The 18,301-nt window shown below is 37.9% G+C and overlaps 1 protein-coding gene across 1 annotated transcript in view; it reads left to right on the forward strand.

Moving 5' to 3' along the window:
* Window positions 1-18,301, forward strand: part of CNTNAP2 (contactin associated protein 2) — a 1,845,032-nt gene that overhangs the window by 1,192,422 nt on the left and 634,309 nt on the right. The gene's annotated exons all lie outside the window — the stretch shown is intronic.

Below are 18,301 nucleotides of genomic sequence, written 5' to 3' on the forward strand. Positions count from 1 at the left end.
ATGTTTTGAACGTAGTCCCATTTTTCTCATCTTTCCCAGATGTAAGTATTTAATAGCTCTCCCATTCCTCTCAATAGTGTCCTGGTTTGAAAAATATATGTAGATGTGTATGTATTATGCATAATGTATATACATGTATGTATGTGTATATATAATACATACCTGAGCTTTAGTGGAGATTTCAGAAGGGAAAAATGTTAGATGCCAATGTTTACTCACCATCCTAACCTGGAAACCTCTTATTTGCTTTTAATCACCTAATGTAATACTATAGAACGAAATAGTTTTTCAAAAGTCATGTTTTTAATTCATTGAAATATTCAAATTTTTTACTATCGACTACTATTTTCCTTTTGGTTTAAAGGATGTCATATTTCTTCCAGTGTCTATTATTGACTCTCTATAACAGATAATATGATAGGTGCTTTCATCTGTAGTTCTTCATTTATTCTTCACAGTCACCTTGAGAGGTAGTAGTGTTCTAATTCTGAAGACATATGAACCGAGACATAAAGCAGGTTTTAATACTTTCCCAACAGCTAAATACGTGTTTAAACATCATATCATGAAAGGCTGCATCTATATGACAGTTTACAAAAAGTTATTTATATAAAAAAATACAGGTTTTTAATAGGAGGTTTTTAATGGCATAAATCTATCACTTTTCCTTTTTAATAATTGAAACAATCTGAGAAACTCTCTGTTCTTATAATTATTATTATTACTAGTATTATTTAACATTTCCCCTTGTTCCTGACTTCTAGTCCACTGGAATCTAGGCTGTGACCCAGGGCATCATCAGTGAGGTTGCTAGGGTTGTTGGTCATACTCCCGATGGCTCTTGGTGATCAACTGCAGCTCCAGGACAGCTTGGACATTTTCCTCCATGTTTGGTCTCATTCCTTTCCTCTTTCTCGTGTCCTTATTTGCTCAGCCCTCCCACAAAGTTCTCCCTCGGATAGGATAAGAGAGATCTTATATGACTCTAACATCTCAATGCAATGTTATCTTTCCCAGTGCTATTTTCATTTCAAAGAGAATAACAAGAGAATTCAAAATATGGAGCAGAAATTCTAACCAGAGCACTTTCAGATGCTCTTGAAATCATTCCTATCTATAGCCCCAGTCCTGCCATGTACAGAAAATAATAGCCCACGTGATTTTTAAAGACTCTCCCATGTGAAGTGTTTGTTTGTTTGAGAGCTGGTGAGCAGGGTTTCTATTAACTAGCTATTCTGTCTTACTTTTGCCTCAACATCTACTTTATGTGTCTTTTTTCTCTCTTCCTCACTATCCCTTTCCATATACAAAGGCTAGAGGAAGATGAGTTCAGAGGGAAAAGGTGAATTAAATATTACATAGAAATAAAATATGAAGGAACACACTATGCAACAGAATACTTACTCTTCTGGAAATAGAATTATCTATTAGCATCCTATTCCCATTACTTCTACTCTCCTTAAGTTCTATCTTCCCTTAGAAAATTCTAGATCCCATTTATTAAAAGGTTCACATTCCCCATACACAGTATTCCCTTTTTCATATTTTGAAATCATAATCTCCATTCCTATTTGAAAGTAAAATATTTTTACTTCCATATATCAACTGAGTATTTCCTCCATTATGGCCACACATTGTGAGGGTCTGTGTATAATTTTGGGGACGGGTAGAATCCAGGTTAATAAATAGTGAGGGTCTGTGTATAATTTTGAGTAGGGTAGAATCCAGGTTAATACGTTGTGAGGGTCTGTATAATTTGGGGAAGCTAAGAAGCCCACTTGTTCGGAGCTTCTGTGGGAGCTGCATATTTTTGTCATTGCATTGCATATCTGCACCATGCAGTTTTGGTAGTCAGTAATTACAATCTTGTTTAGATATTTGGGGTTAGTATTAGAAAGTAAAAGGGAATAGTTTCAGCTGCTTAAAGGAGGAGATTAGAAAGAAGTTGGATTTGGAGGAGATTCATTGTTAAAACCAGTGATATTTCCTTTCTCCCACTTCACGCCTTAGGCAGAAACCTTATGAAAACATTTGGGTGGACCATCATGGCCCCACTGAGCATTCCACTCTATCTGGCTGTCATTAAAATGAACTTTTGGTGCCAATTTAATTTGTCTGTGGCTCTACAGACCTGGTCTTATTGATTGCTCTCCCTTTCATGTTAGCGCAATAAAGGAAAGAACAAAACAATGTCTAAAAGTAGTCAATGTGTGAACATTTTCTTTGTCAGTATTCCTATACCATGATGTTTTAATAGAGGGCTTATTACAGATGTTCCAGACTGTAATGATTGTGCTTTTAAGGGGATATTAAATTTCTATGTCAGACTGGGAAAATATTTAGTGTATAAATGATCGCTAAAACACAAAAAATCATGGACATTTTACAAACATGAAAATCTCAACTTTAACAAAGTTGCAAAAGAAATCACTCATTTATATCACAAAATTATTGTTTTCAACACAAAGGTAACTCTTCCACTTTATGAGCCTGGGAAATTCACAAAGTCAATGACTTTTAAATCAAATTAAAGTCTAGTTTCTTAGTTTAATTAGCTAATTTAATTACTGTAGTTTTTTCATATTTCTGAATATATTTATTAAATAGGCAGAAAAGAAGCAATTCTGAAATATTCCTGTAAATCAGCCTCTTTTCACATAATCTTTATGTCAGCACTTGGATTTCCCAGTTATTTTAGCAGATCCTGAATTGACAGAGCTCCAAATCTCTAATTCTGGACATTACCTTTTTCTTTATTTAATTTGATAAACTCTGTGATATGGTTAGCAGCAACTCTAATGGCAGAGGTAATATAATGAAGCTCTCTCAGACATTAGACAGCGTGTATGTCAATTTCCCCAGTTGTATCCAACATCTATGTTTAGTATTCTATTAGCCCCTTGATACAAGTTTTAGAATTTTAATGTTTACCTAAGTTTATATAATTCTTCATTTATTCACTGAACTAATATCTTTTAGTGCATATTATGTTCCAAACACCAAGGAAACAATAACAAACTTACTAGACATAATATATTTCTGGGTAGAACTTATGGTATTATAAAAATACATAACATTATTTCAATAATTTAGCATAGTGTTATACCAGTGGCCAAGTCATTGTTATATGAGACATTGGATTTAAATAAGAAAAATGTATAAATTTATTAATGTGCTATTTATAATTATTTGTGACAGATAAATAATCACCTTGAATAAGAATTTTCTCAAGCTTCAGTGATTTATATACAATCTTCATAAGTTTTGCAAAGCCCAGAGACCACCAAGTTAATTATGTAATATTTTTCTTTCAATTGACTCGTGTTTTAAAACTTATTCTCATCCAACGCAACAATATCCATAAAATATTGTGTTTAATACTTAATGTTTCATTTCTCTAACCTGCTGTTAAAATATTATTGTGGACATGTAACAGAACTAATATGATATAATATTTCTATAAGTATCAGTGGTAAGCACACTTTGGAAAATTCTGGCTTAACTAAATCCTTGTACCTAATTTAAAATTTCATTTTTGTGAAACTTAACTTGCATGGCCTTGGACCATGAATTGTAAGTAGCACATTCCACACATTTTCTAAATCTAATACCTTATCTAGATTTAAGGAAGGCTTCTGCATGAGAACTTTATTTTAAAACACAATATGATAGTTGGGTAGTAAATGATCATCTAGGATCCCGATCGGTTATTTTGCGAGCAGTGTATGCATATTGACACTAGTGTCCTTTATTACCCACATCTGACCTTCAGACATTCTCCTTCTTCTCTCCTTCCAACTATAACTATGATTTACTATTTAGTGAGCAATTCCTATGTTCTGCATCTTTGCACTCAAAGAATACAAGCTGTCCCAAGAGCTTCTAAAATGACTCTGACACCCAACCTGCTAGTTCTCTCTGCCCTCCCTGTTTGCTCCTTCTGCCTCGCCCTTTGCCAAACTCACAGTCTTGTCTACTAGATAATGCTTATTACACTTCCACAGTATTTTGAGTGAAAGAGAATCTTAATTACTTAGTCACACACCATTTTTATAGCTGAGAAAACAGAGGTTTACATTTTGATAGCCCAACTTAAATGCTGACATTTATTTAAATTGTGTTGGGCATAGTTAAAGCATAAATCCTGATACCAATGATATTTTGAACACTTCCTAAAAAACACTTTATATTACTACTTCTTTTAAATCAGCGTGCAAAACGAAATTTTGGTACATTTTGCTTTTGTTATTTATAGTATTTATTTACCCAACGTCTCAGTCATCCATCACCCACTGTTGAACATATAAAGGAAGTAACCGATTCCTATGCTCTGCTTTATGTGCACACCCTCACATGAGGTAAGGAGGGTTACTGTCCCCTTTTATGTCTGAGACAATTGAGGCATAGGCAGATAACTGGCCTAAATGCAGAAATTAAGTAGGAGAGTGGAAACCAGGGTTGCGTGATTTCAGAGGCCACAATCTCCGTCTCTTAATTAGCCTACTTTATTCCCAATGCCATGCTAGAGGTATAAGATCTATAAGGCGCATTTGTATCTTTAATAGGCATTCAGTCTATTTTAAAGATAGAAGTAATATAATTCACCAGATAGAAATCTGAATAACTGTTGCCAGTTGTCAATATTTAAAGTTACCTTCATAGGAGAAAAAATCATGATCATTGGTACACATATGACACATGCTGTGGAGACCAGTCCAATCAAAACGCTCCACATTGAAATACATTTATAGCACGGCAGTGAGCTTGGGGTGGTGTTTTTTTATTAGAAAAAAGGCCAACGTGGAGCCCCTGGTGATGCAAGAGAAAAGCCCACGAAGGCAGGTCTGGTGTTCAGAGTAGGTGTGTAGGACTTCTCTGGCAAAAATACCGTGACATATTATCAAATGATCATCCATTTCCCCATCTAAAGCTGATTAGCCATTGTCTCCAACTTGATAGCAACTCAGCAGTAACATGTGCTCAGCCTAGTTGTCTGGAATAGAACAACAACACAGAAGTTTCTAGTGGTACAGTGTTATAAAAGTCTGCATTCTATATAAAAAAATGTACACAAACTAGGATCTCCTTAAATAAATATTCCTAATTGGTTACAGAAACTATAATAATGAAACACTGCTATTTAGATATATAAATCATATGAGATATGGGGTGGGATGTGAAAATGTATATCTTTTCTCTTTGTGATATAAGAAAACAAACTAGGAACTTTTAGGTAAAAAGGGAAGATATAAATAATTGTGTAGCTTATTAAAAACTTAGACATTTTTTAAAGTTCTTTGTTAATAGACTTGGTACTTTCACAAAATTTCTAGTTACAAGCAAGTGAGTACCTATAATTGACAGCCAACCGTAATCATGAGAACTTTGGTGCCGTAAATTAGCTTTGTAGCCTCAATTCTTCATCTGAGCAGGTTTACATGGCACTTGTAGATTGCATGTTCTCATTGCAGGTGACAGTGAGAGATTACATTAAACTGGTTATTGATCATAGTATACAGGTTCACTTTACTGAAATGTAATCTCTGTTTCGACAAACGCCAGTCTGACAAGGTATGCCATTTTTATGCCATACAGACTCAGCAAGACAATATAAGGGAGATCTAGAGGTTGGTTGGGGCCCCAAACTCTAGGCATTTCAAATCTAACCCACAGTGTTATCTCAAAGTATGGAATTAAATTAAAAATATGAAAATGTTTTTATGTACTAATATGTACATGTGAAATCATAGCACTTTGAAAAGTACAAAGCAAGTGTCACTAAGCATCTCCATAGAACACGCTGGAGAGTATTACCATGAATAAATCAGTCTCTCTAGGGATCTGGGAATAAAGGACGTCTCCGCTAATAGTGGTTTACATAGAATAACTCTAACAACAGAAAAGAAAGACAAATAGCTTATAATTTTCCTCATTTCCAGCTTCTCTTGTTAATTAATTCTTTGCATACTTTTCCTTATAGTATATGAGTCAATCTGGTTCTATTTTTTCTGAACTAACCCTATCCTTCCCTAACTCTGCCACACAAATGTAACTATAGACAAAGCTGCTAATATTGATCTAGACCAGAGATTTTCAACCATTTTCATCTCATGGCAACATAAACTAATTACTAAAAGTCTGTGGCACACCAAAAAAATATATTTTCTGCTGATCTGACAAAAACATAGGTATAATTTTGATTCATTCACACCAGAAGGCTATTGTTGTATTGGCTGTTGTCATTTTTTTGAATTTGAAAATGTAAGGGAAAAGAGGTCAGTGCCCCTGACTAAATAGTCAGGTATTGCATGTTTTAAAAATTCTTGTGGCATGCCAGTGTGCTGGAACACACCCATTGGAAATTGCTAATCTAGATTTCCCTTGAAAGACAATTTTCACATCCGTTTAACTGCTGACTCCAATCCCCATAGCCTACTTAATCACTATTTCTATATTCTATTTTTTTTTCTCAAGATTTTGGTATGCAGTCAAAAAATGCATTTGTCTGTTCCTGGAAACAGATGCCCAGGAAGTCTAATAAGATGATATTCACTATATTGGTAACGTTATTATTCTCTAGAGACCTTTACTGTTTAAGCATAAAAGGTGGTAAAACCTGGGAGAATGACCCATTAACTAAAACTCGATAAATTGGTGTATAAAACTAAAGAGACAATTAATTAATTTAATTTATAATGAGAAATAATTATCCAGAAACACTGATACTCAAAATTCACATCACAATTGCATCTTCTCCCTATTGGCAGTTCTGCATAATCAGATCATTTGGTTGTTTGGGATCGGTACAAAAGGAATTACATGAATGACATGAATTGATGACATAAGGCTAAGCCTGTTTGTTGCATTATTTTACTATTTTCATCTGTTGACTAAACTTTTATCTCCACTGAATAGTTTCTTGACAATCACCAACTGCTTCTAGAACTCGTTCATTTTTCCAAGCTTTCAAGGTTGAACAAATACCATCTGGTCATGTCTTTATATATAAATGAAGTCAGACATTAAAGTTAATTCTTCCAGACCTGCAAATCAACCCATATCTCAAGATTCTTTACATTTTCCCCACTCTGATCCATGTGTCAATTTTAAAGTTTCACTCATTGAGTGGAATTTTATGTCTCCCATATTTATGTTTTAGGGTCCTCTTCATTGACTCCTCTAGCTAATCACAACATGATCTCCAAGGGGAGATGCCCTGTAAGACAACATTCTGAAATATGAAGTTAGACTTATTGTCAAAGGCTCAAAGAAAATAGTTTGTTGATTCTCAGATGCACAGTTTCTCCACAATTTTAACTTCTCTGAAATCAGAATGCATCTCACTGTTGAGAGCATCAGACCATCTCTGTAGGCCAAGCAGAGGCTGTGAAGCCAGTGTGCATGTGGCCAGAGCATCAAAACTTGCAGGTTAGGTCCCAGTGGCTTAGAATAAAATTCTGGAGACAATGGAGGAATGCTTTTTAAGAATGCCTCTATCACCAATGCTTTTATAAAGACAGAGGACCACTCTGTGGGGACATCAGTGATTTCAACTGCGAAGTGTTTCAGGAAAGTTGGACTAAGAATGTGAATAAATTTATGGGAATAACCAATAACCAATTCATTTTACTATTTTCAAGTATCCACTAAAGTCATATAATTAAATAAAATTAAAAGAGCTCTTTTAAGACATTTTATTTTTTCTATTTCAATGATACATGATATAGTAGTCTATCTTATAATCCATGATCTTCTAAATTATGAAATATGATAATGTACATTTTTAAGCAATAGTTCATCTATATGCATATATTCGCTATTTTGGAAATGTCTTTGGGCTAAAGTCAACATGTTTTAGAGATGGACAAATCTTCATTTATTTAATCCCCTGTGTAGGAGGATGGTAGAAGGTCATTACTCTTAGTCTGAAAGATGTAGTTGGTAAGCTCAAAGGATATTTTAAAAGTTCTGCCCAATAGTAAATGAAGAAAAAAAAAAGTTGTTTTTATTCACCAGGTGTGATAAATAGCTGGTTTTTTGGTGTTTCTTTGTTTCTTTGTGTTTTTGTTTTTTGTTTTTACCATATAGTTAAACCTGTTACATGGTTTGTATGTAGAAAAGCCACGAGAAAAATTTACATTTTGTAAATGAGATAGAGGAATGAAAATGTCATCTTTGAATCTGTAAATGGAATTTCCTAGAAGGGTAGGTTGGCAGCATCACTACTGTTTATGGGAAAAATCTCAGGGCTTCCTGCCTCCTGCTCTGCTCTGGGAGGTAGGTGCTCCTGGGAAAATATGACTAGGCATTGCAGAGGCTGCAGTGGGCGCACATCTTAATACTCACACAGGCTGCTCTGCTCTGGCTTCTAGGGGGAGGCCCCACAAAACCCTCCCAGGCCTATCACCAGCTCCCAGGCCCCAGGAACAAGGCTGCTCTTAATGGCCTGGGGTCTCAAGGCGCACAGCCAAGGGAGAGGCTGATTGATGGGGATGACCCTCCCTGAGAATCTCAGGAACGCTTTCTGGGACCTGTAGGCCGCTGGCTCCCAGCAGTCTTTGAGTGTCCATTCGGCCCAAGGGGCCTCCTGCCTGCATTTTCTTGCTGGACAGAAACACTTGCATGAAGTCCCATTCCTGTGGTTTGATTTAATGTCATATCCCAAAATGTCACTTCCAAGTCAGGAACAGCTATATTTACAGACCTGGGTGGATTGGCTTATATAATTAAAGATAGGAATTAGGTTGTGTTATTTTAAATGTATTTCATTGTAGATTGAATTATTTTATATGCTGCTATAATTATGTGAAGCCACATAGAAAGTAAATATTATTACAATGAGTTAGGAATAAAATAATTTTGGTGAACAATTTTATATATATGCAAATTTTCCTATATATAACTAACATTTTATATAACATTTTATAATATGAATATTTAAAAATATGTGATGCATAGTATATTATATAAAATATATTTGACATTATGTATAATTATATGTAACTAAGTATGTGGAATAATTTTGAATATAATTACATATATAAAATTGTGTACATGTATATAAAAGTATGCCTATATATAAAATCACTCACCAAGTTATAAAAATATATGATAATTAATTTGTAAAATATAAAATAATTTATATATATTATATTTTATATATTACTTAAACATAAATAAAAATCTGCAATAAATCCTAGGTATAGGTAATGAGAAGAGGTAATTTGAAGTCAAACCACACAGTTTATAATCTTCTGCCCTTAATAAATTTAGGTTTGAAATAATTTACCAATTTATTTTTTATTATTTCCTAGAAATTCTTTTTGTGTTTTACTCCTCTAAAGGTATAGAGCAGCGGTTCTCAACCTGTGGGTCGAAACCCCTTTGGGGGTCGAACGACCCTTTCACAGGGGTCGCCTAAGACCATCGGAAAACACATATATAATTACATATTGTTTTTGTGATTAATCACTATGCTTTAATTATGTTCAATTTGTAACAATGAAAATACATCCTGCATATCAGATATTTACATTACGATTCATAACAGTAGCAAAATTACAGTTATGAAGTAGCAACGAAAATAATTTTATGGTTGGGGGTCACCACAACATGAGGAACTGTATTAAAGGGTTGCGGCATTAGGAAGGTTGAAAACCACTGGTATATAGAGAAAGAGAAGGAAAGAAAAGGAGGACACAGGGTTGAGTAAGGAATGGGGCAGAAACAGCACAGAAATGCCCACCACAGCATCACCTTGCCGCATGTGAATGTTGGCTGGTGATACAGTTGTGCAGTTGTTCCCAGTACAAGGATAGTGGTCAGGGCTGAAATCAGACACAGACAGTCTGCAGCTACAGAGAACAGGGCTCCTTTTTCTCATTCACAAAAAGGTACCATATGGGCAACAGTGATCCAACTGGTAGAAATATACTTTTCCCACCTGGGCAACATAGAGTCTAACATTACACACATAGAAATTCAAGCTGTTGGGTTGATCATTACCTTTTTCTAGACACTCTCTTTTGATATCCAATGACACTTCAGAGCAGAGTAGTTTAATTAGTACTTTTGGGGGTGATTAGAATAGGCACCAAAGGAATTTAAACAGAGGAATCCCAAAGAAAGTGGTAAGAAAAAGAGAGAGGGGCTGAAAGCAGGCTTACCTTTCTTGGAGCACCTGAGCATCAGGTATGTGGATCATGGCCACATCTCATTAAACACTGGCTTTCTATTTGATTTATAGCATGAAGCGCCAGCATTTGAGAATTAGCACTGTGGTTAAAACATTCCTTGAATCTTCTTAATTCATAAATGATATTGGGACAAGACTCATGTCCAAAGCTCATAGGACTAGAGCGCACAGACTTTTGTCAAGAGAAATGTTATACCTGTACTTTTGCCAGCATTAAGTTGGCAAGTCTTCCTCCACCCAAATCTCATCAGCTGGGTACCACGGGCAGTTGATGGAAACAAGAGAATTTCAGTACTGGTTTCTGCTTGGCTGCTGATGCCTACATGTCAGCATATTTTAAATTTCTCAGCTTCAGTTTTGAACTTGATATAGCTTGGACTTTGTGTAACCCTAAAGATTAAACTGCTCTCTAACATAGACTGTGACTGAAAGCCAGACTTATAGAGTTGGAAGTGTTCTGTTGAAGAACCATCCATCTAAAAGCAAGAGCAAAGATTTATTGATACTTGGCAAAATCCTGCCAGTCCATTCTTCACTGTCCACCTCGCTCCTGAAGATAACACATCCGTTTAAAGACAAATAAGACTCATAGTGGTATTTCACTTGGAACCTCATGATAGAGAACTCAATATATTTGAACACACACCGTAGCATTTGTTTCTAATTATTTTACATTTCTTTGCTGTGTGTTTTTTCCCCTTTAATAGCAGAATGAGAGGAGAAAATGGCATTGTGTGAAAATAAAACTATCAGAAGCAAGAAGTCTTGAACTACTAGTATGTTTCTCTGCCTTCTGAATAACTGTAAGACTATGGACAAATCAATTTGCCTTCCTGGGCCTCTGTTTTCATATTTGTAAAATGAGACAGTTGAACTTTAAGCTCACATCCAACCATAAATGTACCATAATATTGAGTTACTCAGGTCTATTTCTAAATCAAAACATGAGACTATTTCATAAACTATAGAATTACTTTGTAGTCTCAGACTTTCTTTCTTTAAAAGAGAAAGAGAAGCAAAAAGAGGGAAGCATTAGATATGTGTAGAGCCTTTTAAGAATCTAATTATACTATGTGAAGGAGAAGGGGAATGTTTTACAAGGACCCCACTGTATTTACAAAAGACCAGAGCTATTGCCAGACCCAGGGTCAGGACTTAGAAGTTTAAGTCCTCAGCAAAGAATAAATGTTGTTTCCAAAACCCAATTCCAAGTTTCCAGAGGAGGTAATCAACTTGGCTCTACTTGAGTCAGGTTTCTCTTCCCAGACATTCAGCTATAAACAGATCTCTGGGCTAATCTCAAACACACACCTCAAAAGACCTTTATGAAGGGACAGTTCTCAAACTAGAAGCCACAAGGTGGGCAGATAAACTCAGTCAACTGAAGCGCTTGTCCATTACTGCTTCTAGCTATAGTACCCCAAAGATTTGAATATTTAAATGTGAAAGAAGAAAGATTGCCGTAGGTTTATTTCTTGGCTACCCAAGAAAATCCATCTGTAAGTTACTTTCTTCTCTACATTGACACAATCATTAGAATCTCCCTAATCGCGTGTGCCATTATGTTCTCCCATCGTAGCAGCAGGCTTTAGGGGCGGGACAGTTGGGGCAGCCTGGTGCTGGAACAGAGAAACTCTGAACTTCTTCAGGCAACTACATTTATGGGGATTGTGGTGTGGCATCAGTAACTCAGACCCTCATGACAAGTGCTGGCTTCTACTAGAGGACAGCGGCCTCATCACTTATTCATGTTTGAGAGATTTTTACTGGTTCACTGCTTTATTTTAAAGCATTGTTAGTTGTAGCAGCTACAAAAAGGAGGCAGCCACTAGCAATGAAAAAGAGTACCACCTGCATTCCAAGGGGCAGGTTACTTCCTTCATGGAGAGGGTATTGGCTTTTGAAGCCCTAAGTGAAGGGTTGGACACCATTACCTAATATTATGAATGACCCGTTTATTCTCATTTAACATGTGCTTGCACCGTGAATTGAGAACAACTCTTACTACTTCCTTAAAGAACCACAGACATTTAGAATTGAATGGCTCCTTAGAAATGATCAAGTCCTTACTCTTTATTGTCTTTGAGAAGCAAATATCTGAAGAACTAAAGCAAATTTCTAAAAAAAAAATCACACAGATGATTCATAAAAGTGATAAGACTTGAATTTGATTAACCCCCACCCCCAACTGGACCTCACATGCACAGAATTTGATTAATTCTAATGCTTGGTTTGTGTGATACTCTAATTAACTAATCAACATTCATTTAATAATGATATAATAAGGGCCTGTGAACCCACCATCCCCCAATGAGCTAGAATGGTGGCAATAACATACTAAACTTAGGGTACGTGCTGTCCCACTTCCTGCCCCCTATGAAGAAGAGGCAATGGTCAACCTGAATCCTGCATTTCCCTGATGTCCTTTCTTGCATGAAGATGTAGTCCTTAAAAAGCATATATTTTTAGTTTTTAAGGCTTATAAAAAGTATATCATTCCATGATTAACTTAATGTTACATTATTAGGGTTCACCCATGTTGCTGTATGTGCCTCCACTGGCCCACAGCGTATTTTTCACTCTCCCATTAGAGGCTTTCGGATCATCTGTGAGTTTTCCTGCTGAATGAATAGTGAATACGAATATTCTTGTGAATGTTCTTGTTCTAAAGTTAACAAGATTTTCTGAGGAGTATATACTTAGCAAGAATTGCTAGGTAAGAGATTATACAAAAGTTTGGCCTTGCAAAGTAATGATAAACTGTGTCCCAGAGTGGTGGCACCAATATGCACCCCCATGACCAATGTATGAGATCCTGAAACGAGTGTAAACAGAGGCCAGAAGGCTTTTCCTCTGAAGGGCTTGACAGTAAATATTTTAGGCTTTGAGGGTCACGTGCAGCCTCTGTGGCAATTACTCAACTCTGCCACCTTGGTGAAAGCCGTCATAGCCAGCATGTCAATGAATGGGCATGTGTTCCCACAGAGCTAATTTTATGGGCACTGAAATTTGAGTTTCACAAATTCTTCACATTGCAAAATGATATTCTTCCCTTGTGTTTTCTTAACCATTTAAAAGTATAAACAAACATTTTTAGTTTGTGGGTAGTACAAAAACCTTATTTACTCCTTGCTTTTTGTTTTAGATTTATTTAAAAATGTATTGATAGCCTCTTATATGTCATACACTGTCCCAAATACTGAGGATCCTGTCAGTAAATGAAATATATAATGATCAAATGGTGTTAGGTATTATAAATACAAGTCAAGGGAAGTGTATGTTGATGACAGGAGGTGATGCCATAGACAGAAAGGTCAGGAAAGACCTCACTGATAGAATGACATTTGAGCTGAGCTCATATTTTTATTTTATTTTTCAATTACAGTTGACATTCAATATTATTTTGTATTAACTTCAGATGTACAGCATAGTGGTTAGACAATTATGTAATAGTAGAGGCCCGGTGCATGAATTCGTGCACCGGTGGTGTCCCTCAGCCTGGCTGATGGGGGCCAGCCAGTCAGGGGAGGTTGGCTGTGGGAACACACTCCTGCATTGAGCGTCTGCCCCCTGGTGGTCAGTATGAGTCATAGCTACCAGCCTGTCTCCAGTTGTCCAGTCGTCCGGCTGTCTGGTCGTAATGGTTGCTTAGGTTTTTATATATATAGATACAAAGTGACGTCCTTCAATAAATCTAGTACCCACCTGGCCCCATACATAGTCATCACAATATCATTGTTTCTGTTCCCTATGCTGCACTTTACATCCCTGTGACTATTCTAGACTACCAACCTGTACTTCTCAGTCCCTTTGCCTTTTTCACCCAGCTCTCTAACACCTCTCCCATCTGGCAACCATCAATCTGTTTTCTGCATCTATGAGTCTATTTCTGTTTTGTTTGTTCATTTATTTTATTCTTTAGATTCCTCACAAATGTGAAATCATGTATTTGTCTTTCTTTGTCTGACTTATTTCACTTAGCATAATACCCTCTAGGTCCATCCATGTTGTCTCAAATGGTAAGATTTCATTATTTTTTATGGCCCAGTAATATTCCATTGTATGTACCACTTATTTATACAGTCATCTATTGATGGACACTTAAGTTGCTTCCATATATCAGCTATTATAAATAATACTGCAATGAACATAGGAGTGTATATATCTTTTCAAATCAGTGTTTTGGATTTGATTTTTTTTTTCAGATATATACCCAGACGTTGAATTGCTGGGTCATAAGGTAGTTCTGTTCTTTTTTATTTTTTGCGGGCCCTCCATACTATTTTCCACAGTGGCTGCACCGATTTGCAACCCTACCAGCAGTTCACGGAGGTTTCCTTTCCTCCATATTCTCACCAACACTTGTTTGCTGATTTATTGATGGTAGCCATTTTGACATGTATGAGGTGATATCTCATTGTGATTTTAATTTTTATTTCTCTGATGATTAGTAAAGTAGAGCATTTTTTCCTATATCTATTGGCCATCTGTATTTCCTCTTCAGAGAAATGTCTATTCAAATCCTCTGCCCATTTATTAATTGGATTGGGTTTTTTGGTGTTGAGTTGTTGTATGAGTTGTTTATTTTGAATACTAGGGGCCCGGTGCACGAAATTCGTGCACTGGGTGTGTGTGGGGGAGTGTCCCTCAGCCCAGCCTGCCCCCTCTCACATACTGGGAGCCCTCAGGCGTTGACCTCCATCACCCTCCGATCGCCTGATCGGCCCCTTGCCCAGGCCTGACGCCTCCGCCAGAGGTGTCAGGCTTGGACAGGGGACCCCCATCTCCCCCCGATCACTGGCTCTGACCCTGCCCAGGCCTGAGGCCTCTGGCCCAGGAATCATGCCTGGGCAGGGGACCCCCATCTCCCTCTGATCGCTTGCTCCACCCCCCGGCCAAGCCTGACGCCTCTGACCCAGGCTTCAGGCCTGGGCAAGGGGACCATCATATCCCCCCAATCCCCAGCTCTGCCCCCCACCCAGGCCTGATGCCTCGGCCAGAGGAGTTGACCCTCATCACCCTCCGATCACCAATCACCGGATCGGCCCCTTGACCAGGCCTGAGGCCTCTGGCTGAGGCGTCCGGCTCGGGCAGCGGGGACCCGCAGCTGCAGCGGCCCCGCGATCGTGGGCTACGCTTTAGGCCCAGGCAAGGGGCCCCTAGCTCCCGGGACTGCCAGCTTCGACCGTGCCCAGCTCCCATCGCTGGCTCCACCCCTACTTCCTGCTATCACTGGCCAGGGCGGCAAAGGCACCTGATTCTCTGATCATGGCTGGGGGGCAGGGCAAAGGCGGCCCCAGGGCCGCCTTTGCCCTGCCCCCAGCTCTTAGCTCCCCCCTGGGTTTCTGATCACTGTCAGTGGCAGGGGGCTTCTTCCTGCTTTCCCTTTCGCCTCCCTGCATTGTGCCTACATATGCAAATTAACCGCCATCTTGTTGGCAGTTAACCGCCATCTTGTTGGCAGTTAACTGCCAATCTTAGTTGGCAGTTAACTGCCAATCATAGTTGGCAGTTAATTTGCATATAGCCCTGATTAGCCAATGAAAAGTGTATCGTCGTACGCCAATTACCATTTTTCTCTTTTATTAGATAGGATTAGCCTCTTATCAGGTTTATCATTGGCATTGAGCTCTTATATTTAAATGAGGGATTGAGACATACAAATATTTGAGAGGAAACTGTTCTAGCGAGAGAGAATAACAAAACTATATCAGCAGATGAGTGGATTAAAAAACTGTGGTACTTCTACACAATGGAATAATACAGTGCAGTAAAAAAAGAAGGAATTCTTACCATTTGCAACAGCATGGGTGGAACTGGAGAGCATTATGCTAAGTGAAATAAGCCAGGCATGCCGAAACCGGTTTGGCTCAGTGGATAGAGCGTCGGCCTGCGGACTGAAGGGTCCCGGATTCGATTCCGGTCAAGGGCATGTACCTGGGTTGCGGGCACTTCCCCAGTGGGGGATGTGCAGGAGGCAGCTGATCGATGTTTCTCTTTCATCGATGTTTCTAACTCTCTGTCTCTCTCTCTTCCTCTCTGTAAAAAATCAATAAAATATATTTAAAAAAAAAAAAAAAGAAATAAGCCAGGCAGAGAGAGAGAAATATCACATGATCTCACTCATTTGCAGACTATAATGAACAACATAAACTGATGAACAAAAACAGATCCAGAGGCAGAGAAGCATTGATCAGACCTTCAAACCTCAGAGGGAAGGTAGAGGAGGGTGGGGATAGTGAGGAGAGATCAACCAAAGGACTTGTATGCATGCATATAAGCCTAACCAATGGACACAGACACCAGGGGGGTGAGGGCATGAGTGGGGGTGAGGGTGGGGAGGGCAATAGAGGGATAAGGACACATATGTAATACCTTAATCAATAAAGAAAAAAGCCGAAACCGGTTTGGCTCAGTGGATAGAGCGTCGGCCTGCGGACTGAAGTGTCCCGGGTTCGATTCCGGTCAGGGGCATGTACCTGGGTTGCGGGCATATCTCCAGTAGGAGATGTGCAGGAGGCAGCTGATCGATGTTTCTCTCTCATCGATGTTTCTAACTCTCTATCTCTCTCCCTTCCTCTCTGTAAAAAATCAATAAAATATATTAAAAAAAAAAAAAAAGACCACAGGCTGGGTGACTTAACAAAAATTCATTTTCTCACAGTTCTGGAGGCTGAAGTTCAAGATCAAGTTGTTGGCATAGTTGGACTCTTCTGCAGCTTCTCTTCTTGTCTTGAGCCACATGGTCTTTTCTCTGTGTGTGAGCTTTCCTGGTGTCTTTCCCTTTTCTTATGAAGATACCAGTCAAGACTGGATTAGGTCCCACCCTATAAGCCTCTTTTTAACTTACTCACCTCTTTAAAGGTGCTTTCTCTAAATGCAGTCACATTCAGAGGCACTGGGGAGTTAGAGCTTCAACACATGAATTGTGAAGGCACACCATTAGGCCTGTAATAGAATCTTTTTAATTGCCCATTTCTCCATTTTTAATGCCATTTTCTTACTTAAGATTCCTCTTTCTTCATTTATATTTATTAGTTTTCTTGTTCTGGTTCATACTCTTAAGGTCAGTTCTCCCCATAGCTGGTGAAATAATCATGCAAAAATGAAAACCTGATTCTGTTTTATTCTGCTTGAATCCTTCACTGGTTTCCCAGTAGCCTTCAGAATAATACTCACTAGCATATTAGATCGTCAAGGAGCTACACCTGTCTGCATGTCCAGTCTTCTCTCCCACCAGGTAAATTCTCCCCCTTCTACTGCAGCCATAGTAAACATCTTGCAGTTCAGGGCATTTGCAGATTATATTTGCCTGAAGTACCACTTCTTTTCTAATCCAGTCTGTTTACATGGTTAATTAATATATTGCACCAGGCACAGCTCAATATCCTCTTCTATGAAAGACATTAGCAGATTGCCATGTTCAGCAGTGTCCAAGTTAGCAGTTCCTGCTGTGTGCTCTCCTAGACCATAGTGACTGTTCACAAAGTGATGCCGTGTAATTATTTCCACCTTGGACTGTGAGGAGGACTGGGCACAGGGACTGTGGCCTGATTTATTCTTGTGTCTTTAGGGTAGCCAGCTGTGCACTCTGCTTAGGCACTTAGTAAATGTATGATACATAAGTGAATGAATGAATCAATAAAGCCATTATCTATAAGGAATACTTTTGTATATTATTTCAATCCTCTATTGCCAGTATTTTAAAAGTTATAAATTATGGTTTAAAAATAAACCATTAGGTTTTACTAAGCAAAAAAAGATGGCTACAAGATGGCATACATGGCATAATTATGACAGTTGATACATAGCAAAAGACACCGAGAATTAATAACTGATATTTAAAAGTAGTTATTTTTTGTATATAGGCAATGAATGTGTATATAATTTATTTCCCTTTTCCACATTTATGCATTTTTTAAAAAGCCTCAGTTCTATGAAATGTCCTATACTACTGATGTTAACAAATTCACCACCTTTTCCTCAGCAGTCTGAAATTGTTCCCTCCTTTACATTTCACTGTTTAGAAAAATAAAAAAGTATGTGCTTAAAATTACATTGCCATAAATCCATATTTTCAGGGGAACCAAAATAAAACAAATGACA

Source organism: Myotis daubentonii, chromosome 10, assembly GCF_963259705.1.
Source record: "Myotis daubentonii chromosome 10, mMyoDau2.1, whole genome shotgun sequence".
NCBI lineage: Eukaryota > Metazoa > Chordata > Mammalia > Chiroptera > Vespertilionidae > Myotis > Myotis daubentonii.